This window comes from Neomonachus schauinslandi, chromosome 6, assembly GCF_002201575.2.
Source record: "Neomonachus schauinslandi chromosome 6, ASM220157v2, whole genome shotgun sequence".
NCBI lineage: Eukaryota > Metazoa > Chordata > Mammalia > Carnivora > Phocidae > Neomonachus > Neomonachus schauinslandi.
Genome location: NC_058408.1, coordinates 136,921,863 through 136,947,501, shown reverse-complemented (window position 1 = coordinate 136,947,501; position 25,639 = coordinate 136,921,863). Strand labels below are relative to the sequence as shown.

The 25,639-nt window shown below is 39.4% G+C and overlaps 1 protein-coding gene across 3 annotated transcripts in view; it reads right to left on the bottom strand.

The window, feature by feature from the left end:
- Positions 1–25,639, bottom strand: part of VTI1A (vesicle transport through interaction with t-SNAREs 1A) — a 346,286-nt gene that overhangs the window by 163,781 nt on the left and 156,866 nt on the right. The window lies entirely within an intron of this gene.

The window sequence follows — 25,639 nt, the reverse complement described above, 5'->3', positions numbered from 1 at the left end:
GTCTACATGACGCTGCTGCAGAGGGCTGGCCTGGGCCTTGACAGCTATTCACCCACAGGTGAATCTGTGCAGCCTGCCGACTGGGAGCGAAGCACTTCTCCTGTATCTTTCTCCCTTGCAGGTGCCCATAAGTGTTGGCAATTTGAGTTCTTACCTTGTATTTCTTCCCCACATTCTCCAAAACATCTCCTTCAAAACCCTCATTCATTCACTTGGCTTTCAAATATCACCCCCACTTCTATGCTTAACTTGTCTCTTGACCTATTCCAAGTTTTACCCCCTATTTCCTAGCACATGCTGGATACTTCCTGGTTGTCTCACCAGCTCCTTACATCAACAGGCATAAAACAAAAATCCCATCTTCTCGCTCTGTGCCTCTCGCCCTCAGTTAAGGGCAGGCAAATCCAGGTGGTCTCCCTGGACCGACACATTTCTGTTCATTTGGACTTTTCCTTTATTTTCTTTCCCACGTGGAGCTAGGCACTGGATCTTTCCAAATCTTCCTTGGATGTGTCTCTCATATTTGTTTTTTCTTCTTCGTCACTGCCATTCTAACCTCTCACCCAGACTTGCACCTCCTTCCTGACTTGTCCTCATTGTCTCCAATCGGCAATACCTCTTGATTGCTTAATCTCTCTAAAGCATCAGCCTCCTCCTGTTCAGAACGCTTTAAATGCTTACCAAGCAAAACCCAAGGCCTAAGCTGGCATTCAGAACGGTTCAGAAGAGAGGCCTAAATACTTTCAGACTTCTCTCCCAATTCTCTCTGGCATAGAGTTGAGGCTCTAGTCCAGGGTTTTCAACCCTGGCACGTGTTGATGTTTAGGGCTGGATAATTCTTCACTCGATCTTAGTCAAAAGGCAGAGAAGCGATGGGCTGGATAATTGTTTGGGGAGGGGAGGGTCTGTCCCACGTACTTCAGGACGTTCAGCAGCATTCCTGGTCTCTACTGAGCAGGTGCTGGCAGCAGGCCCTCTCCCCCAGTTGTGAGAACCAAAAATGCCTCTGGACATTGCCAAATGTCCCCTGAGGGGGAGGGGGATGACAAAATCAACATTGGTTGAGAACCACTGCTTTAGTCAGGCTGAACATGGGCACCTTTGAGCCTTTACCCATGCAGTTCCCTGTCTGACATGCCTCTAACCATCTCTATTCCTTACAGTCCTGCTCATTGTTCTCGTTCAGCAAAGATACTGTATCTGACATGAGTTCTTGCACATGCATCATTGTCAAAAGAGATCTCTTTCCCCTCAAGCTCCTAAGCACTTGGTCTCACCTCAGAAGGCTCCAGGTGCCCACGTCATCCTCTCTACTAGGGTGAAAGCTGCCTGAAAGCAGGATCTGGGTCATCTTTTATTCCCCAAAATGATCAGCCCAGTTCCTGGCTCGTATTACGAATGAAGGTACCTCTAGCTTCAGCTTTCTAAGCCTTGCAGTCATAAGAATACGGCGAGGCAGTAACAACTCCGGCAAATGTTCTGAAGAGAGTCCCAGCATTAGCTTCTCTGAGGCTTCTCTGCTTGCCTGTCTCAAAGGGCAAGGAAGACACAGAGCAATTCTTGACCACTCCATATAGGGTCCACCCTTGAGAAAAACAAGCAGTCAGATTGTGAGGGAGGCCAGGGGCATGGTAAGTAAGTAGCTGACAAACTTAATGAAAAGCAGACAAACCAGGGTAAGAATGCTAAAATGCCCTTTAGAACATGGCAGGTATATAAAAAAGTCATAAGCAAGTTTACCATAAAGAAAAGAAGGTAGAAGATTAAGAGTTAAAAAAGCTAATTACATGGAAGGTTTTAAAACAGCCTAATGGAAAAGTTGAGTGAGGGAGACAAATAGCTGGGCAAGCTACCTGGTCAGAGGGACATAAATCTGAAAAAGCAGCAGATTCTCCAGATAGGTCAGACAGATCACATTTTGTTTTTAAAAGGGAGAGAACATGAAATTTGTGCACAGTTTGTGTGTGTGTGTGTGTGTGTGTGTGTGTGTGTAGTTACTGGGAGGGAATGGTATGATAAACTTTGGAGAAAGAAACCATCTGTACTGACTTAAAACTTGAGACACAATCCAAAGTAAGAATTAAGTAGCTCAGCGTAGTGCAGCCAACACCATGTGAGAAGGAGCCTCCAGGGCGCCACATGCCTGCCTCCAGGGCTGCTAGAAACACCAAGCCCAAAATGGACAATCAGGATCTCGAAAGAGAGCAGGCATCCAGAGGGTCTCTGTAGGACCAGCCCAGTTCCTTAGCCTTGAACCAATGTGGTCTCGCCACAGGCAAGGAAAATGCTGCACTCCTGCACAAAGTCAATTCCAAATGCATAAGCCTCCAGAGATATTTCTTATGGAATGAAGACTGAGAAGAAAATAAAGACTGAGTAATAAAAGCAAGAGTGCAACACTAATTTTAAAGTAGTCAGTCTTGCAAAAATACTTTCAAGTAAAAAGGAAGAAATCCCCATGACTCTGGAAAAAGGTGTCTAGATATACCACTAACAAAGGAAGCCTGAAAGAGACTTTATTTTCAAATTTTGTTTGACTGTGGTCTTTTTTTTTTTCCTCTTTTGCTAACTGGTGGTATACTCTAGGGTGGATCCTGACATTTTGGCTTTTATTTTGGCCTAGAATCATGTTGATAGTGTTACTGAAATAAATTATTTGACTGAACTGCTAGTTGCACACTTTTATGCCCATGAAATTGCAGAAAAATTGGGAGGCACAGGCACAGGGATAAAATGGGAAAGGCATACACTAGAGTTTGGCTTAAGAGTTATCTTAAGTTCTGGAACAACATAAAGGTGGTGGTTGCCCAACATCGTGAACGGAATCAGTGACACATTCACAATGCCAACGTTCCCCGAATGGGGGAATATTATTTTCTGGGGCAAGGTCCTTTTCCTCATGACTATTTCCCTCCAATCTCTTCTCTGACTTCCTTTTTGGCTGCCCAAGTACCCCGTGGTGTTGTCCCCACCCTTGTGCTTTGCCTGCTGTCTCCTTACAGTGTTTGGAGATTGAGTGTCCTTTCTTGGCAGGTAGTGCGGGGTCCTATTTCACAGTCACACGCTGACATGCAGTGAACAGAAATGAAGGGAACTACAACTTTTCCAATATGCTTGAAAGAGGACAGCGGCCCTCAGTTGTAACATGGAGAATTCAGAGGTTGCCTCATAGGCTTCTGGTCAGACAGAAGCAGAGAATTTACTTACATGGCTTGGCTCAGTGCCTGGCACATGGGAAGCACTCAATAAATGTTAGCTAATATTCTTTGTACTATTATTATGTAAGTCCCTATAACTCTCCAGGACCTACTGTATGCTCTGGATGCTGCTGAAGACCTAGAAAAGCAGCTTTCATTCCCATCAAACCTCCTTTTTATAACAGATATTTTTTTCAATGCCCCTTGATTCTCTTGAGATGAAATTCAGAGCTAATATAATCTATGGACACACGTAATTTAAAAAATAATCAATATAATGCCCTACCCACAAAATAAGGAAACTATACAGGAAAGCAGTAAGATGTATCTCTGTATGTAAATGTGCAGGCGCTGCTATCCTAGCAGACAAGAGCATATGCTTGGATTCATATGTAAAGTTAACATACACATGACAGGTGCACATGCAAACCACTACATGTGCCACCCAGCGATGACTCAAATACTACAAGTGCCATTGCCATGAACGCTGTATCGCCAAGCTTCCCTTCTGCTCCTTGTTGCCTAGCCCTCTGTGCTTGGACGGACTGTATGTTAGTTCTGGCCATTGGGCTGTAGATGTGCCTCATGTGGAGGCAGAAGCATTGAGGAGCTGGTGTGCAAGCCCTTTCTACCTCTGCCTGAGATGGCTGGGGACAAGCCCCGTGGGGTAATCACTCTTGGACCCCTGGTTAACCGTGAGCAAACAAAAAATAAATTTTATTGTGTTAAGGCACCAGGATTTCTAGGCTAATTTGTTTCTGCAGCATAGCTCTGTGTATCCCTCAATTGTGAGCAACTCTTTTAAAATATACCCTGGTTTTACACAATTGTTGTATGCCTGGAAAATCAGTGGATGCTAAAACCATGCAAAAAATACTTTGTTTTTAATACTGGAAACTAGGTTCAGATCATTATAAACAGCATTTTCACCTACTTCAATGATCAGCAGGAGGTTTGAGAGTTTGTGTAGACCAGGGGCTGTGTGTGCTGAGAAAGAACGTTCAATGCACTGCAGAACATTTATTATCCTTGTTTCTCATCATTGGGATAACCAAAATGAACCTGCACAGTTCAAAACTTCCCCTGGAGGAAGAGTACCTCTAGGCCAGTAACCTAGAGACAAGATCAACATGGACTCGACTAGCAAAGCTGTGCATAGTGGGGTTTCAACAGTGAGTCGTTCATAGATTACAGCATCTTAGAATATTGAATGATATTGCATAAGATGTAAAAAAAATAGCAAAATAAAGGGGTTCTCTAGTCACAGCTTGGGAGCCTACAGGATACAGGAACTCTTCAGGGCTAAAGAGTACAGAGTGAGTTTCAGAGTCTTTAGGGCATGGAGCACTGCAAATCTCCACAAGGGAGATTCAGCGTGCACTGTTCCCCACACTTCTTTGAGCAGTCAGGCTTTTTGTTCCAGAGCTTCCTACAGAACTCAGGTTTGATAGGATATGCAATCTCCACTTTACACATGAGCACACCAAGACTCATGGAGAGTGAGAGGCTTGTGTCAAGTTTTCAGTGAGTTAGTAGGAGGGCTAGACCTGGAACCTCACTTAAAAATCAATATTCTTGACCTTAAAAAGGAATTAAGTGAGATATACGCTCCCATATGGAAGAACCTCAAAAACATTACACAAAGTGGAAGAGACCAGACACAAATGGTCACATATTATAGGATTCCATCCATTCCATGGATCTATTCCATGAAGAAATAGATCCACAGAGACCAGAGAATGTTGCCTGCCAGGGTCTGATGGAGTATGGAAAGGGGAACGAGGGCATAGGGGACATGGGGTTTCCTTGTGGGGTGATGAAAATATTCTGGAACTAGATAAAGGTGGTGGTTGCCCAACATCATGAATGGACTAAATGCCATGGATTTGTACACTTTAAAATGGTTAATTTTATGTTATGTGACTTTTATTAAAAATGAATAAATAAACAAGGTTAAAAAACAATATTCTTTTCTCTACACTATGGTCTTATCAATTTGAGTTCTCTAATATACTAGAAAGTAGTATAGCAGTATGATCTTTTCTATATGCTTCCTCATATTGTTGTTACAAATATTATTTTATTACTTTTCATTTTCTGGTTATTGTGTAAGGAAGTGGATGCCATAAACCTACAGTGAATAGAATTTTATGGGGATTGATTATAGGCTGAGAAAGATAATTCATCTACTTTGAATGCGGTAGAGTGGTTTTCTATCCATTAGCTACTACAAGCTAGAGTCTGTGTTCTGCAGGATAGAAATATCAGGGCACTGGAGTCAGATGAACAGAGGTTCAAATCCTGACTCCATTACTTCATGGCTATACATTTACAGCCAGTTATTCAAATTCAAATTCAATTTCCTCATGTGATATGGAGCAGTAATACCTATAACACAGAGTCATTGGGTGAATTAACTGCAATGATGTAGGTAAAATGTCTAGAACAGAACCTGAATCCATACTATGAAATCAACCCAAGTTTCAGTACCTCCAAGTGTGCTTTTTTCCTAGAGATCGTACCAGTGGTGTCTAAAATTTCCTTCAGAGGGCCAGAGAGGTGCCCCAATCCATGCTAGGGCTTTTCTTTCTGAAGTTGAAGACATATTCAGCTCCAGGAAAGAATTTCAGAGTGAAGATTTTCTTTGTTCTCTGACTCCATGGGATGCTCTGTTGTACTGTGCAGATCAGAAAGTGGGAGTACTGGGCGGAATATATTATGCATATGCATGTGTTTATAAAATAACAAGTATCTCTAGAAGGGAACCCCTACACATAATCAAGTCTGTCAGAAGAAAGACTCTCTGGAACCTTCATCTTTTGATCAACTGGGAATTAAGTGGGCATTTTAAGAAAAACAAACACCTTTAGGCACAATTAATATGTTTCTTTAATACACTATGGTTCCTTTCATCTTTACTCAGTTTTAATAATATAAAATGGTGTTTTAGAAAAAAGATTGAAAAGGTTATCTTCATTTTAAGATAATCCAGTAGTCACACAATTGTACACCATACTACACAGAAGCACTTACGAATTGCAGATGGCAGGTTAAGGAGATTTGGTTCATAGGAGGACGGAGCATACTGAAGCCCAGTAGATTTATCTGCATCCAAACCACCAAACTGTTTGGTGCCATTTTCCAGTTTAAAAAAAAATAAGTGAAGTTACTAACTCTAGTCACTGGAACTCAGCAAGCTTAATTCAACGTTGCTTAAGCCTTCTGGGAAACTGAGGCATAAATGAAAACATTTTCATTACTAAACTGCTGTTAGAGAACCTCATTTGCAAATAACAATTCCTACGTTTAATAACCATTCACTCCCCATTTACAGAGTGGGTTACACTGGCCACTGGCCCATCGTGGGCTATGTAGGAGCGCGAAGACAAGAAGCCGTCTCCTCAGGGAAGCCTAACTGTTGAGACGATGAGTTAGCTCCTATTTTTCCAAGATTCTGTTTCTTCTTAATTCCAAGATGAGGGAAAACACAAAAAAGCTTCCAGTTAAAAGCCAGCTCTTCTCCCAGGAGTTAAGTGTGGCGAATCAGAATGAGAAGAATGAAGGGCACAGATAAATCATGTGGGAGGAAATCCTTTAAAAAAACAAACAAACAAAACAACAAAGCAAGGGCCTAGAAATGAGAAGGAGGGGCATAAGAGAACTTTCTGGTACCCTGTCCCCCAAAAAGGAAGGTGAATCATGGGTTCAAATGTTCCCCAGATGTAGACTGACCCAAAACCAAGATGTCAGCCCCTGGGCAAGTGTCCAGGGGTTCTGAGTGTTGCAGTGACGTCACCTAGCACTCCAGAAGCCATTCACTTGATGCAATAGATGCAAGGTGCATCTATTCCATTGATAACACAGAGAAAGTCTGCTGGGTTATTCATAATAAAGTGAGTAACTAGCAACACAAATGTGGGACATTAATGAATCTGTTCTCATGTGCATTAAAGAGGGTCGCTGGAATTGGGTAACCCAAAATGAAAACCCAGACCTAAAAAAAATAAAAGCAAAAACATGTGCATTGAAAGAGATTAAAAACAACAACAACAACAAAAACCTGGCAAGATAGTCACCAAAATATTAACAATGATTATTTCTGGGTGATACAGTTTTATTTGAATTTTATAATTATGGAAAAATTTTAATAAGAAAATTTTACATTTAAAAGGAAAAGTATAGTTTGGATCAAATACTTTGGGACCAAAGAACAACATAAAGGTAGCAGCACTGAAGAAGAAATGGATGATCCAATATTAAGAAAACAGACATAAAAATAAACCAACCCAAACGGACCCCAATCCAGTAAATGAGAATCAGTCCCTAGGCAGTAGTAGGTTGAATAACCTAAAAAATGGAAAAATGGTAAGAATATGGTCTTTTATGATAAAGACATGATTTAGAATTCTTTGATGGCCCAATTTAAAATTAAAAATGATTAAGTGGTGCTTACCTCTACATGTAAAATGAGTATTATACACTTTTGGGCCCCAAGGTCTGGCTCCTATATTCCCAAACAGTAATTCTGTATTTGACCGATATGATCTAAATACTTAAAATAATCTCACTTTGCAAGAGAACTAGAATATTAATCCTGTAATACCTAAATATCAAGATTATGATCCATAAAATTTCATGCAGTATTGTTTCTAAGGGTATAATGAAAAAAATTGTCCAATCATATGTGAAGAGTTAAGTTCTGGCACAGACACAGTATGGAATACTAAGCAATCCCTAAAGGGCAATTCAGATCCATATATACAGACACTGGAAATATGTACACAAATCATCGTCAAATGGAAAAAGCAAGGCACAGGACAGTACGCATGATACAATTTTATGTTTTTAAAAGAAGGAAGTGTGATTTTGCACATGTAATCTAGGAAGAACTTGGCCTCCTCTTCTCCAATATATGCACAGGGGTTGCTTTCTCCCTTCCTTCTGGATTCTGCCTAAAAGTCATCTCAGAGAAGCTTGCCCTGATCATCAAATCGGAAGCAGAACCTCCTGGAATGCTCTACCTTTTATCCTACTGGATTTGTCTTTATAGCATGCATCACTACCACATTTTATATTACATTTTTATTGATTTATTGACTATCTCCCTATTAGAATACAGGTTTCATAAGAAGGGACACCTCATCTGTTTGTCACTGTTGTTTACTCAGTACCTGTTCCTGGTACACAGTAGGTACTCACATATTTGTTGAGTGAATGAGTAAATAAATGTAATATATAAATATATATATACACACACAAGTATATAGACAGATATGTATATACATATATTTAAACACATAAATATATACAGATGAAATGCATAAATACATAGAAAAATCTCAAAGCATATACATCAACTGTTAATATTTGTTACTCTTGGGAGTGGGAGTAGGACAGAGGGATAGGGAGGGAGGAAGGCCTGTATACTTTTTACATTATATGCTTCTGCCTTGTTTGAATAATTTGTAATAAGGATGAATTATGTTATGATAAAAAATACAAAGAAAATTTTCACATAAGGACCAGGGTTTGTAGAACCTGTGTAATTGCTTTAAAATATGTCCAGTGATTACACTTAGGTATCCAATTTTTCAGCTGGACTGCTCAACTGAAGATATTTTAATCAGTTACGATTTCGATCTTTTTACTTTAGGCAGTGGTTCTCAAACTTTAGTGTGCATAGAATCATCTGCCCAGTTTGTTAAAAATATACAGTCTCAAGGCCTATCCCCAGAGATTCTGAACAGGGGTTGGGTAGCAGGAATTTCTGTTTAAAAAAGTATCACCCAAGGTGACTGACTCAAAGCTCACCATTTGAGAAACTGGCTCAAGACAGAGTTAAGATAGGGAAGATGGAATCAACATATATTTAATGAGGACCGATTATCTGCCAGGCAATTGTGGTTAATTAACATCAGATAAGTTTAATTAATTGGTTGTTAGTGGATGAGTATTTCAGCTGGCTGCATTTGCAACTAATTGGTAAGTGGTTAAACACTAACAGTCTGAATAGAATAAAAAACGGTGCAAGTGAAACATTAAGATGCTGGTTTTGTGGTTCCACTTGTGTGAATTTTTAAATAATCTTAGAGTTAATAAAATGATGACATTATGCCATCATCTATATATGGGGGATGACACGGTATCTGAAGACAAAGGCCAGAGTATATCCCCACCACACAATCGCAGTAGTGGACTACCAGTTGGAAAACCTTTGTCCTAGCTCCTTTTGACCACCACATATATCCCTTCACTAGGGACTCAGGTTTCTTATTAAAAGCTGCTAGAGTTGGGCCAGATGGCTATAAGATCTCTTGTGGCTCTATCAGTTTTTCCAATACAAACACATACCAGCTTTTCCTTTGTGTTACACGTGATACTTCTGTGAAAGGTGCTTCCATGTGTAATGACTGCAGATGCGTTCCCAGTCTTTTACACTCATGCACATGTGTGCACACAAATATAGGCATATACATAAAGGTTTCCAATACACCCAACTCAAACACGCATTTAGCCCTTATTCTATTATGAGATACCCATCACAGGAAACAATTTCAAGAGTGTAAGTGAAAAATAACTTTGGGGTGACGTGGTGAAAAAGGTATCAGAAACTGCTGACTTAGAGACCTAAAACATAACAGCAGTGGGAGCAAACTGGTGTTACAAGGCTGTGATGCTCTGAGTCCAATTTTAAGTACCCTAAGATTGTGTCTGGAATTCTCACCTTTTCTGCTCTCATACTTATACTTCACTTACAAGGATTTATCCCAGTAAGACTATTTCATGAGAAAACATAAAAACGAGAAGGTATATTAAAGAAGCAGACAAACATACACCCTTCCCAGGAATCCTGGGGATCTCTAGGTACAATGAATCACCAGCAAATACATCAGCCCCCATGAAGATATCAAAATAACATCTTGAGAACCAGGAGATGCAAGGGCTCAGTTCATTCATTTTCCCCTTCACATTTCATTCTAGACTAATCGGGGGGCTCAAACTGCCTTGCTGCCAGAATAATCCATATTCCGTTTGGCGTTGCTGCTGGTGGGGAGGAAGGAAATGAAAGAAAGGGGATGCCTCAAGAGGACGACAAAGAACCAGATCACAAGGACGCTGACTGCTAATTAGCAACATATTATAAATACGGGTAAATGCACTAGACTTTCAACTCTTGCAAGCCCCCAAGTTCATATCTTGGCTGGAAGTGAAAATGCGTTTGTCAGTACCATGCTGGTCTCTTTTCTCGGAAGATGACGGACAACATGGAGCTGGGCGGAGGGCCCGCTGCAAAGAGATGTGTTGTGACAGTAGGTCCTCTGTGCAGCAGAGGCTGCATCTGCCCAGTGCCGTTCTCTGCTCCCCAAGCAACGTGGTTATCAGCAGTGCTTACAGTCGGAAAACAGTGTGTTCCTTCAGCAGGGGCCACTTTCCCCCTTTCCCTGAATAGTGCCTAGATCGTTCAGCAGCAACCGAGAACCCTCACGAGTCTGTCTTTGAGCCCCTCCTCAAGCACTGAAGATTTTGTCTGAATCAGAGGAATCCTGCAGGAATGGATTATAAAGCACCCCCAGGCTTGGGTACTAAGTCCCAGTGCCTTTTGGGAAGCAAAATTCAATTTATAGCCCCAATCTCTTGCTCTAAGACCTGTTGGGGAGAACATCCCCTTGGCCACACAGGCGCCAGCCCTGTAGCTGTTTAAGATGATGGGATCCAAAGAGAGTTCTTGGCCAGGAGGCTGAGGATAATGGCTGAGGCATCAAGTGGTCCAAAGGAAGGAAAAGATTCAGAGAGTTCTGTTTTTTGTTTTTTGTTTTTTTTTAAAGAGTTATTTTAATACTGTTTAGAAGAAAGAAAAATATATCTACACACACACACACACACACATACGCACACTTTGGCTTTTTTGGACTGCTCTAATAAAATGGGAACATGGTGTTTTTAGCTTTCTCTTAAAAGCCTCTAGCCTGTCTCTTTCCTGCTGGATTTACAATGCTAAAAAGCAAAATCCCAGAAACCTATTTCTGTTTACTTAAGGAGGATAAAGTGTTACCCCAAAACAGAGGGGCCTTTTACAGAGATTGGAAAACAAATGGTTTAAGGGCATTAAGATCTACATATCTCTCATGCCAGCACATTCAAGGTCATCAATCAAACATAATCCTGAACATACGAGGTGCAAAAGTGCTAAAAAGGCCCCATTAAAATCCAAGCCTTTTCAGGTGTACCACCCAATCCTGAGAGTTATACACAAGGCAGAAACAGTTCTAGTTTATACACACAATACCATTAGGGACAATTTATCATGTCTTTAAAAGTGATCTATGGTACATTGTGAAATTGCTTATTAACTCCAGAAATAACAAACCCAGCTTGTGTTAATGCACTCGAATACCCAGAATCGGAATTTTGAAAACTTAAGCTAGAATCTATTCAAATTTACAGCTTAAACTTTCTATTAATCTACCCCTTAACTTGTAGTTCAGATTTCTAAATTCATATTTTTCAATTAGCGTTAGATACTAGAGCTATTTTGACAAAAAGTTTTAAGATGTTTGAAATAGGTTTGCTTTACCAAATGCCTAAAAGAGCAAAGATTACACAAACAAGTGCATTCTGGGTAAAAATCCAAATTATAGGTCTTTTCTAATTTTATCTTTCGAATCTTATTTTCTTTTAAAACATTGGGAGTCTGCACTTATTACCCAATTTTTCTTTAATCCATTATAAAGAAATGTGTATGTGATTGCCCATAGTTCTGGCTCGTCCATCTGACTTCATTACACGTTTTTTTTTAAAAGGTACTTTTTGTTCTATAAATACAAGATTTCATACATAAAAATAGTACTCTTGGTCTGCATTAAAGTCTACCAAAGCTAAAAATTGTAGAAGTAAGTAAAAGGCAAAGGAAGCTCGAAACCAAGGACAGACCTTGCTGTACCTGGCTGTGCCTCATGCCCATTAATGTTAAACTTTATGATGTTCCTGGACTTACGATGGGGTTATGTTTTAATAAACCCATTGTAAGTTGAAAATATTTTACAAATTCTTTTTTTTTAAAAGATTTTATTTATTTATTTGACAGAGAGGGACAGCAAGAGAGAACACAAGCAGGGTAAACGGGAGAGGGAGAAGCAGGCTCCCTGCTGAGCAGGGAGCCCGATGTGGGGCTCGATCCCAGACCCTGGGATTATGACCTGAGCTGGAGGCAGACGCTTAATGACTGAGCCACCCAGCTGCCCAGGTTGAAAATATTTTAAGTTGAAAATGCATTTAATACACCAGATATACCAAACCTCATAGCTTACCCTAGCCTACCTTAAACGTGCTTAGAACACTTACATTAGCCTACAGTTGGGCTAATGCAAAGCCCATTTGATGATAAAGTGTTGAATATCGCATATGGTTTATTGAACACTGTACTGAAAGTGAAAAGCAGAACGGTTGTAGGTATATTGACCGTGGCTGAGGGAGCTGTGGCCGTAATTGCCTAGCATCACGCGAGAGGATTATATGGCATATTGCTGGCCAGGGAAAAGATCCAAGTTCAAAATTCCAAGTACGGTTTCTACTGAATGCGTATCGCTTTCCCACCATCATGAAGTCAAAAAATTGTAAGTCAAACCATCTTCAGTCAGGGACCATCTGTATATTCTGAGGCCCCTTTGGTCAGCACAGATCCTGGTTTCTGGGTTGGCTTTTAGGTATTATAGGCTCACTACATGGTGTTGGTACAATTCTGTGCTCACATCCCGATAGAACAACTGTCTGTATATTTCTGTATCAGATGGCTGACCACCCACATACAGAAAATATCACCTTTTGTCTTTCTTAGCAAGCTGACCCTGTAGCATGATGAGAACCAGAGCTAAGTGAATAGCTAGTTCTCTTTGTCTTGACTCCCACACCTGAGAAATGCTCTTCTTCAAGTGCTTATTCAGCAAACAAGCACTGGTACTATGGGTCAAGAACTGGGCTAGATGCTCCACCTACTAAACGTACACCATTTTTAAGGAGTATAGAGCGAGAAAATGTAGGCAAGTGTGCAAAAAAAGTATAATGTTTCCAGGGACTCTGGAGTGGTCAGTTCCATGTGGAAGAGTGTGGGTCAGGAAAGGTGTTGCCCTGTGGACATTTAAGAACTTAGGGCTACAGGTCATCACTGGAACAGCCAAGGTAGAAGCATATATTTTAAAATGACCCCTAAAGACAGAGGTCAGAACCAGTTAGGTTCAGTGAAATTATACACATGAATCTAGGTGGTAGCACAATGTGGTGGGATGGTTCACATGTTGGGAGAACTTGGATTCACATTTGGCTCTTTTCTTGGTCTATGAACTTGGGAAAAGTATTTAACCTTCAGTTTTCATCTGAAAAATGGGCACAACGATGTCTATTTCATAAGAATGTTGTGACTAGGAGAAATATATATAAAAATACCGAGGAAGTGTACCTTAATCCAATATTTCTTCAATCTTGTGTTGTAAGATGTTTGCTTCTCAGACCATTAATATGCTAATGTACAACGTGACTCCTCAAGAGAGGGGTACAGCATACAGCAGTGCACACAGACACTTGACCATGAAGCCCTCATTTGGTGGAATACCTACTTCCACAGGGAGAAACACTTGGGAAACAGTGCCATATGTCTTTAAATATGTATCTGCTTAGAGTTTATAAGTGACCATTAGAACACTTATTTGAAACTACCAAAACAAGAGGATGAAAGAGAATAAGTCATTTTCTACAAATTTCAGCTATAGCCAGCAAATAGCAACGAAATGGGTGTCTGAATTCTCTGTTCATAGAATGGGGCAAACCACAGTGCCCTCTATAGAATTAAGCCCTGACCTACAATCAGAGGCTTCTGACATTGGCCCTGGCCCATTACACGCGGCACTGCCCATCTGTACCCCTAGCTTCACTTCTAAGGTCCTCATGCTCCAGGATCCCAACTTTCCCTAAGCATCTCTTCTTTCTCCTATTTCTTGGCCATGGCTCAAAACTCCATTCACAAAGCATCCCCTCACTCTCTCCAGTCTATCCAAGTCCAACTGTTCCTTGAAAGCCAGGTTTAAAACGGACCCCAACCAGAAATCTTCTGAGTTTTCTCCAATGGAATCCATTTCTTCCTTTCCTCTAAACCAAGTGTAAGTGGTCTGCACTGTTGCTGTAGCCGTCAGCCTAGCAAGCCAGCTTTCCCCAGAGCAGGGCTGTGTCCTTCTCCTTCCTATCTCAGTGCCTGGTACAATGTATTACACATAAATGAACAAAAAAATGCTTGTTGGATCAAATAGCTTCAGTACTCTGATCAATAATAGTTAAGAGCTCAAAGAGTAAGAGACTGTATCCCAATAATGAAATACAAATTCTATTAAAGTCCAATAATAATTAGGAACAACATGCACTGTTAATGTTACATGCAGTTGCTTACCAGGCCTAAAAACACAGTGTGCTTTTACCTATCCCAGAGGTTTCCACACTGTTGCCAGAATTATTTTAGTGGAGAGTTTTAAACGTCCTGGGAACACTTCCAGGTTGTTGCTGAACCGTTCTAAAATGAAAATACAGTCCAGGGGGTCAAGCTCCCCCCCCCATTTGGATGTCCACATTTCCGATGCAGGGTGTCCTTTCAATGATGGCCTCCCCCAGCTGGTGTCTCCTTCGCCTTCACTTCTAACTTCCATCCTCCCCACCTGATCCCTCCACTCATGAGCTGGAAAACAAATGGCTTCCATTGTCAGGAAAAAGGTAAGAAAGACCCCTGCACTTTTTATCCCAAGCCTTATTAACAAGGAAGGAAGTTAATTGAAGTCTCATCTAGCAGACATTCTTCCCCCAGCTGTGTCTAGTCATGAGCAGAATGATGATTATGTGCATCTGGGCAAAACATTAAAGAGGAATGCTCTGTCAAAATTAGGTATGGTTTGGAAATAAGAAACAAACATAGTCTGTATATTCTGTAGAAGCAACATTAAAACAGCACCAGGCCAGCTCTGTGGCTTGGGTGCCTCCAAGGTGGAGGCAGGGAGTGGTTCAGAGAAGAGCTATGGGGGTGTCAGGCCAGCTCCTGAAATGAGACTGTAAGGTCCCTGAGCACAGGGCCCACACTGGCTCCAGGCCTGGGAAGCTCCCCCACCCCCAAGCCCTTGTCCTTGCACAGGTACTTGGGTCAGAGCAACTATCCTCATTAGCATATCTGCCCCATTTCCACATATTTTGTTCCAGTAAGCCCCCTTCTACTGCTTCTCCCAAAAGAACAACTTCATTCCAGATGTAATGCATTGGCTCAAACCATGCATACACTTATCCCTTCAATCATGGGAGCCAGTTGGAAAAAACAAACAAAAAACAAAACGAGTTTAGTTTTGACGTGATACATACAATCCTTACGACCATTTTCCGGACCCACTGCATGGTATAAATTAGTTCTTTGAAAAACAAAGAACAACAAAAAACCCTTTTTACTAATGTGTCAGGCATTAATTCCAGAGGATCTGTTTACCTTTCCTTAGAGAGTCTCCTAGACATTTACTTGTGATCAGACAGCTAATTACTATTTGGCTCAGTGTCCTAGTGGGTTGTGCTAAGAAAGCTCACTTCCATCATTTCAGTGTACTTCACTAACCTAGCCTTCCAACCTCAGCAGCTCTCAGCCAGCCATGCTGGACTGCCCTAATCAGCCATCATGCTTTCCCACCTTCCTGCTATTCACCTTGGATGCCCTAATAATATTCAGTCAAGGTAGGCTCAAAAGTGCATGGTAGACTCAGCATGCCCTTGGCCCCAGTGCCCCACCCATGGTTTGCACATTCTAGCTATCAATACTGTAAGGCTCAACTCAAAAATCATATTATTTCCTAAATCTAAGTTATGAATATAAATCTTATCATACTTGTTTAGATTTGCATTTAGGTTTAATAATGTCTTTGTTCACTTTCTTTCTTGTGTCTTAGATCTTCCTTCTGAAGTCATTTTTCTTCTTCCTGAAGTACTTCTTTTAAAAAGTTCCTTTAGTGAAAATCCACAGATGGATTTTCTTAGTCTCTGTTTATCTAAAAATGTTGTTTTGCTCTTAATATGGAAAGATACTTTACTGGAATAACAATTCTAGGCTGGCAGTTATTTTTCTCTTACAACTTGGAAGACATTATTCTACTGTCTTATGGCTTTGATTCTTGAGATGCCTACTTTCAATCTAACTTGTCTTTTGTTCATAGGTAATGTGTCTTCTTACCTCTGGCTGCTTTTACTTCTTGCTGGTTTTGGTGTTCTGCCATTTTGCTACAATGTGTCTAGATGTGAAATTCTTTGTATTTATTTTGGTTGGTATATATTGTGTATTTGTGGATTTAAATCTTTTGCCAGATGTGAAAATTCTCAGGTATTATCTTTTCAAATATTGCTCCTCTAACTTCTCCTTCTGGAACTCTGATTTGATGTTTTCTAGATCTTCTCATTAGATCTTCTAGGACTCAACAGCTCCCTCATGTTCTCCAACTCATTTTCTCTCTGTGCTCAGTTCTGCATAATTTCCTTGAATATATTTTCCACTTCACTAGTTGTTTCTTCAGCTTTGTTTAATCTCCTTTAAACTCATTCATCCAGATTTTAATTTCAAAAAGTTGTATCTGGTTCTTTACGATCATCTTAAGTTTCATATTCCTTGATCATTTAAAAATTCCATTTTTATTTTCTGTAAATATTATATATACACTCCTATTTATATTCTATGTTGATAACCAATATTTGAGTACCATGGGAAGTCAAAATGTATTGTTTGCTGTTTGACTCCTACTTATGGTGATTTTTTTTCTCTGTGTGTTTGGTAAATTTTTATTATAAGCTCATATTTTGTTAAACGTAACCTATAGGAATCCAGACAGCCTAATTTAGGGATGCTTTTTTCCAGAAAAAAATTTACTTACTTTTGCTGGAAGCCAGCAGGTGTGATCTACCCAGGACTATTCTAACCCTTTCAATTGTCCTGGTTACACAGAAGAGTTCCAAGGTTAGCTATCCCACTTTGTGAGTCTGTGTGTGTGCACACATGTGCATTTTGCAAGTGTGTGTGCACTCCACCATCTTAGGTTCCCAAGTGTAATGTTGGTGGTTGCATTTAGTCCTTAGGCATCTTAGGTTTTCTGCTTCACTTATACCTCACTTCTCTTTATTCTGGTTTTAGCTTGCTATTTCCCCCTTTCCTTCCTTGAAGTATTTTCTTGAAAATACTTCAGTGCATCAAATAATGTTTTAATTCATCTCATGTCCAGTTATATCATAGATTTAGATACCTCATCTGTCTCAACCAAATCATTACCATTAGTTTCACTGTTTTCTAGGTATGCATTTTACTTTTTATTTACAGAATAATAGACAGAGTGGCAAGGCATCCAAGTGATTATTTAACACAGCCTTCCTGTGGGAGGCACTGTTGGTATTTTGGTCAGGATGATCCTTTGTCCACTGTGACTGTCCCAAATACTTTAAGGCATTTAACATGCCTGGCCTCTACCTGCCCAAGACAGGTAATTGAAATGATTAAAAATATCACTCATTTCCAATAGCCTCCTAGGTTGAGAACTTTGATAGTTAATCCTTCCATTTTACAGATGGAAAATGTCTGCTTTTAAGACAGAGGATAAAACCCAGAGATGACCCATGAGGAGACTAAATGTGATCTAGCTCTCATCCCTGTCTCTGGGCTCATTCCACTACATTGTCTTTCAGTTCCTTGGTGTGCCATACTCCTTCCTGATGCAGGACCTTTGCATTTGGCCCTTTCTTCTGCCTGATAGCTATTCCCATCTCCCACCCTTCCCCACTCACTTGGCCTACTAACTCCTACTCATCTTCCCGATCACACATCAAATGTTGCTTATTTACGAAAATTTCACTAACCTCCCGACTAGGATCAAGATCTCCTTTTCCATGCTTTAGTAGCCCCCTGAACTCCTGTCAAGCCACTTAATATGGTTTAACATTTATATATGGTAGCAACTGTAAGGGCCATGGGAGTAGAAATATCTCTTTTGTTTACCACTGATTCATCTGTATCTAACAAGTAACTGCTACATAACAGGTGCTCAAAAATATTTGTTAAATACATGAACAACCTAAAAAGTCACTGATGTGTGACCCATCCGAACAAGAAGGGATGTGATCTCTAGGAAAAGTTGAAGACTCCATTGACAGCATCCATTAGGGCCTGAGGTGCAAAAGAAATATTTCTAAATATTAATTTTAATTGCCTTTTTACTGCCATCTGTTCTCCAAATGGAAATCTCTCAATCTAGAGTATCTCAGAAAAAAACTTTTCCTTGCTAAACTACTGTGACAGTTGATTCTTGCAAACAATGTTTCGCTCAAGATGTCCAATAACTTCACATCTAATGCATATATATTTCCTCCAGAAAGCCAATCTCATGGACTGTCACACTGTCTTATTGGAAATCCTTAACCTATTGCAAATAAGAACTTTGGATAATTATGGATTTTTAAGTTTTTCAGTTAATAATTTCAACAATGATCCATTTGCCATATATTCTGGAAATGTGAATCCCATTATCTATCTACTCCATCCATTTTCTTGGACTGATCCATCAGTACGATTCTATTTAAAGGCTACTTATCCATGCTGGTTATGTACTTTTGAAAAAAAATACCCACATACTTTTTTGTCTACATTCTTATCTGTGAAACTGACCTTGCTTTCCACTCAGTATAAACCCCATCAGATGCCACTGACCTCATGGGATTTACACTGTCGTGATCCTTTCATACCACACCTGTGACTAACACCACACCTGACAACAGTCTCTTCAGCTAATTTGACTTTACAAACTGGCCAAGCCTATAAAACCTCCATAAATCCTCAAGATACCCAACTATCTCAATGTCTCCTCGTCTTTTCAACACACAGGAGCTCTTTTCGGTTCTCTATAGTTATCCAGAGGAAAGGAAAGAAAATTTCTCTCAAACACTCTTATTTTTTGAGGATGCCCTCCAAAAGATAATTTCTCAAGAGACTAATTTGGTCAACTATCCACCCAGTATGATGAAGCCATGGGTGGTCTTTTTGTTTTTCCCATAAACTTATGGTAAACCACAAAATAGTGAACCAAATATAAACTATTGCTGTCTACATTTTTTTTTTCCCCTTCAAGTGTAGTAAGGTCTCATTCTACTCTTAAAAAAAACAAACCACCACCCCCTTAGATGACAAGGGCATGAGTAAGCAAAATAGGTTGTGGAGAAAGAAGAGAAATACTTCATCATTTGATAAAGCTGGATGCCAGTGCCCCTGCACTCTTAAAAAGTCCTGAAGAAACCTTGCTTCATTAAGACTCAAGACCAAGCTTGGCACAGGTACAAAAAGTTAGGAAGGGTTGCCTATAATTCCCTTCCTTAAATAACAAACTCAGGTGTTAGCTGAGCATATTTCCATGAGTTAAATCCTCTTTTGGAAGCTGACATAGAGGGGTTATTTCCTCTAAAAAATATTTCTCTTTGTATAAAGCTAAAAAACCATGAACATATTTTCACCAAATGAAACATGGACTTCTAGAGAGAGTGGAATGGAAAAAAAAATGGAAGGAAAAAATGGAACAATAAAAAGAGATGGTTAACAGGAGGCTGTTGCATTTCCCAAGCAAGCAATATGAGTTTAATTGAGGCTGACGCATGACAGACTCGCATGTACAGTATCGCCCAGGCCCCGACTGAAGCTGCTGACAGAGGGTAAATGGTGCATGGCGGCGGGGCCTGCCCTGGCCTGGCATGGCGACGGAAGTGCACTGAGCCTGTCAGGAGATAGCACGAGGGCTAATGAAGGGCAGCCCTTGTTTTTAAAATTCTTCTCACTTAGTTTTGGATCAGACTCTACACCATAAAGCCTTCTCAACCTTTGAGTGCTCGGTTAAGGATATGTGACACTTATTTAAAAATTAATGCATTCTAATCAATTTCAAGTTAGAAAGCAAAGAGTCTGCAAAAAAGGGGAGACAAAAAGAGAAAAAGGCAGAAGGAAAAGAGGAAAAAAAGCGAGAGAATGAGCTCTATAAATATGGAAGGAAGTAGAAAGCATGAGGAATATGGCATAAGAAGTACCTAAGTGTCTGTGGACATCTTTGTAGAAAGAATTTTGTAGAGAAAGACACGCCAACATAAGAAGGCAGGTGGGGGCGGGGAGGATAAAACACCCTTTGTATATTCTCCTAATAGTATAAAAAGCCCAGGAGCCAAAGAGTGAAAAGACAAATGCAAAAGGTAATTTTAACATTTGTAAAAAATCCACAAATGTAACCTTTAAAAAAAAAAAAACTATTTTCCCCAACCACCATGAGATTACTGTATACCCTATTATTAAAATATTTTCTTCATTGGCCCATGGTGGAGAGCCTTCCGAAATGACTGAGTATGTGTATCAAACATGTGCCTTAATAGAAATAATAATATTTGTATACCCAATTGAATAAATATTCAAGAAAAATTACCACTCATTTTAAATAAGTAACCAGGCATGCAAGCATTAAGTCTGATTACCTGTTTTACTTATCCTATTGCCAATACAGGAAAGTGCTTAGTTGCAATATTGTTATTTACATGTTATAGATGCTTGAAAATCACACATAGGTAATCCACATTTTAGAGGTTATCACGTACAAAAGACTTCTTTAAAAAGGTGTTGGTCATTTTAGTATAAGTCGTGGAAGGCAGAAAGAAATTGCTCTGGGTTATAAGTATAAAAGATCAAATTTATTTAATGAAGATCACAGTTCAACTTAAACTGAAAACCGCATTGCCTCATTTTCTACTAATCCTAACTAAAACCAAATTTACCTTTCTAGACCTTTCTAGAGCTAAATCTCTGCCTAAGTAGATCGGGTCTCGATAACAGAATATGAAAATACACTCATTTATAGTGACATGAAAATCCTGATACCTGTTTTCAAGCTCATGATAAAACTGCCTTTTTAAAAAAAGGAATTTGTGAATCTACAGGTTTGTAGCCAAAGAAAAATAACTCTTTAATAATAATCTTTCTTTACAAATAAGCTTTACCCCAAATGACCCTTTTGTCAGATTTTAAAATAAGCATAACTCAAAAAAAAAAAATAAGCCTAACTTTTTTTTTCTTTCTAGATTTGGTTTTTATATTCCCGAGATATCAATTTAGGGTATTGTTGTTAAAATTAAATTATTTTTCCAAAGACCTCATCTTGATTACCTCTGAGTAACTCAAAAAGCTTTCTATAGAATCTCATACTCACCTTTACAACATGCACTGAGAAAGGTCATACAAATGTAGAATGTATACAAATGACAAAAACAGCTTGCTAAATTACCAGGGAGCTTTTAGGGAACTTATATACAGGAAACATGGGCAACCAATCAGAACTTCTAATCTTTTCACAAGTTATTTGCTCAATAGCATGATAATGAAAACAATGAAGAGGAATGGCAACAGAGTATAGCAAATAAAGCTCAGCAGATACACATTTCATTCTGTTTTACTTATGTCTGACAAGAGATCTTATTTGTAATTCATTCCTAGATCACTGAGCTTCAGCCAAAGCAAGTAACATTACTCCATTACTGTTTCTTATTGAAGAGTAGTCTTTGTCAGTGTCACCGTGAGGGGACAGCTTTCATTATAAATGACTGGGATTAAAAGCTGTTCTGGGTTTCTTTACAGTTAGCATAAAGGAATCTAGGAGGAGGTTACAGTTGGCCATATTGAGAAAGTAGCAAAAATCAATCTGACAACAACTGACATTTTCATTTCATTTGTTTACTGGACAGTCTAGATCGTCTAGATGCATCCTATAATTTAGAAAGAAAAAATTCTTGAATAGGTGTTTCGTCTAAAGTGCTAGGTTGCAATGAGCTATCAAAGCAAAGTAAAAGAAATGTCAACATAAATGTCATGTTTCCTTTTGGTTAAAATTATTTTATTAGTTAGGCTATAATATCAGAGTCAATTATCTAAGAAATTCGGGTAGGAAATAAAAATTGGACTGGATGATTTCAAAGATCCCTTCCAAAGCAAGGATTCTTTGACTTTATGCCACAGTTTGTTTAGTGTTTTTGGACTGGGAGATGCCCCTGAAGGGCGAATAAGAAAACGAGGCTCAGGAGATTATTGATTTGGGGCTTTTACCTAGAGCATCAACTGTAATCACTGGATCTTTTGATGCTCTTAGGGACTCTACTGGGGCTGCCTGTGTTTTCCAGAGGCTTAGCCACAGAGCAGACCTATGCAGACAGTCTTGAAAAAACTTGAAAACAAAATGACTAGAAAAGGATACATTTTCTGATTCCCCAGCACACTGAAGAGGATTTTAACCAGAACAAGACCAGTTAAATGTGATGCTACATGTTGTATGCCTGCAACTAATGTAAAATGGTGTGGCAACTATACTCAAGTAAAATGAATGAATGAATGAATGATGTATACACACACATAAAATGAAATAGAATACACTGATGCTACATGTATGTAATAAGCATTTATTTGGTTTAGCACCTCCCAAGCCTACATAATTATATAAATTCAGTATCCATGTGAAGGGATCAAGTTTGTTTTTCTTTTCCTGTGTGTTTTGCAAATATTTTATATAAAAGCTGGGGTACGGGTTTTTAAAACGCCTGGGAATAAACTGTCATTATTTCATGATAATATGGCTAACTTTCTCCATCCTTCACAAGTGAGAGTCACAGTCCCATGCAGGACAGAGTGACCTGCCCAAGGACTGCTGGGACCTTCACCAGCCAACCCCCTCTGTGTGGACCTGGGACCACAGCTCAGTGGGGCACCAATGAATCTGCCAAATAAAACCCATTTGACTCACCAACATGATTTCATTTTTTTTCTCATGGAGGGGGGATGATGTGGCAGGGAGGGCTGAATATTAAATAAATGCTTAAGATAATTGTATGATGAGAGAATACTCAGAAGACTTTAAGAATTAAGACGTCTCATTCTTTTTTTTTTTTTTTAAGATTTTATTTATTTATTTGACAGAGAGAGACACAGTGAGAGAGGGGACACAAGCAGAGGGAGTGGGAGAGGGAGAAGCAGGCCTCCCTCTGAGCAGGGAGCCTGATGAGGCGCTCGATTCCAGGACCCTGGGACCATGACCTAAGCCGAAGGCAGACGTTTAACGACTGAGCCACCCAGGCACCCCAAGACGTCTCCTTCTTAAAATGAGAAACATGGCTTCTATGCAGAGTCATGTAACTAAATTAGTAAAATCTATCACATTATCATCTATCTTTTTAAGATTTATTATTGGTCTACTATACTCCAAGTATTAGATTCAGGAGGGTATTTTATTTATTTATTTATTTTTAAGTTTATTTATTTAAATAATCTCTACACCCAATGTGGGGCTTGAACTCACACCCCAGATTCAGGAAGGGCATTTTAAAAACTAGTAAGATATGATCCCTGTCCTCACAGAGTTTATACTCAAATAATTTTGGAGTTATTTTCAACATAACTATAACTGGAATTAATTTTAAAGCTATTTTTAGCCACCCCAAAAGACAGTTTTTGTATATTTCTAGTGATCTTCTTCTAAAGCTGAGGCCACCTGCATTAGTTTAACCATTTAAAATGCTTGTTCAATATTACTTGCTTCCTTCACTTAGTATAAGCTTTTATTTTAATGAATTCTCTTTTAAAGAGCAAAAATATACTTCATCACTTAATCCCTCCCCAAAGCATATGCCAAGTTTTTCAGGAGCATTAAGCAGCATAGCAAAAGAGGAACTTCTTAAAATGTACTGATCTATAAATAAATTAAATCCACTAAATCTTTATCATAACCATATATCTCACCCCCCTGAAAAAAAAAATTTCCGATGAGAATTCCTTCTATAGATTTTTACTTCCAAGCCCAATTTTACTAGTTAACCCAGTTAAAATGGTTTCTAAAGTACAAATATTTGACCAAAGGCGTAGTGACTGCAAAAGCCGCTAATCTCCTGATGGCTACACCAACCGGACAAACGCTAATTAAAATGCAAAAGGAGTGAAAATGCATCCTGGTCACTTAACATCAGTTTCCAAGCAATGTGTAAAGAGTAGAGTAAGAAACCAGAGGTGTTAAAGATTTTATTTTTCTGACCAAGAAAGGTCAGACATAGTGCATCAGAATGCTGCATCTTAAGAAAATCATTATTTTAATGCTGGATCCCAGTGAATAGAATAGCTTTCAAATATTAAAATCTCTGTGGTAGGCTTCTGACCTCAGAATAACAAGAAAATGACAGGCGCTCATTTTTCCACATATAAAAATGACACTTATTGTAAGGTCATTATATAAAAGGCCTATTTCCCCTTCATGAAATAAATAATTATACCACTGATTCAATATGCTTGCCAGCATGTCTACATGTGGTTTGAGTGGTTATTTCAATTACCTAAATATAGAAAAGAACTAATACCTACAAACTTAAAAACTATGGTCCAAGTGGCCCATAGCCCTTGTGTATCATTTTTTCCCTGGCAAATCACTTTCACTGCTTCTTCAAGAACCCCATAAGTGTTCTATTTATACACACGGTGCTTTACTGATCACATCCAGAGGACCGGGTGTACTTTGTTTTAAAAAGTAAACAGTTGGTTAAATAGATATGTGACTGTATTGTAAATGATATGGGAGTATTGTCTAATTCTGCTGGAAGGATGCCTTCTTTAAGAAATCCTAAAAGAGGTTAAAGTAAAAGTGTTGAGAGGAGGGAGGGATGAGGTGACTATTTGTATTACAGAAATGGTTCCCAGTAGAGTGCTGTGAAAGCCAGCCTTCAACATGGCCCTCAATGATTCCCACTGCCTGGTATATACTCCCTGTACAGTTCCCTCCCACACTGTATCAGGGTTGGTCTATGTGATCAAGAGAATACTGCAGAAGTGACAATATGTCAATTCCAAGATTGGGTTATAAAAGACATTAAAGCTTCTGTCTTGGCTGTTCTCACCTTCACTCTTTCTTGGATCACTTGATTTGGTAGGAACCAGCTGCCATTTTGTGAGTACACTCACCTAGAGAGGCCCCAAGGGTGGAATAAAACCCTGAGGTCTCTAGATAGCAGCCATGAGTGAACTTGGAAGCAGATTTTCCAGCCAAGCTTTCTGATCATTGTGGCTCTATGGGGTGGGGTAGGCAGGAAGACTTGGTGAAGAAGGGGAGACTCAAGCTGGTAGGTAAGATTTATATCAGAGTATCACACAATGACCCAAAGAGTATATGTGGCCCACAGATGAGTTTTGTTTGGGCCACATAGTGTTCTAAAAATTGGCAATTCCCATGAGAATACCTGAATTTCTAGCTTTGCTTGAGAGGTAGGACCATCTAATAAATTCAGATTCTCCCTCATCACAGCTACCCCTTCTAGCGACACGATACATGCTTATCTCCACCATGCCCTGTTGT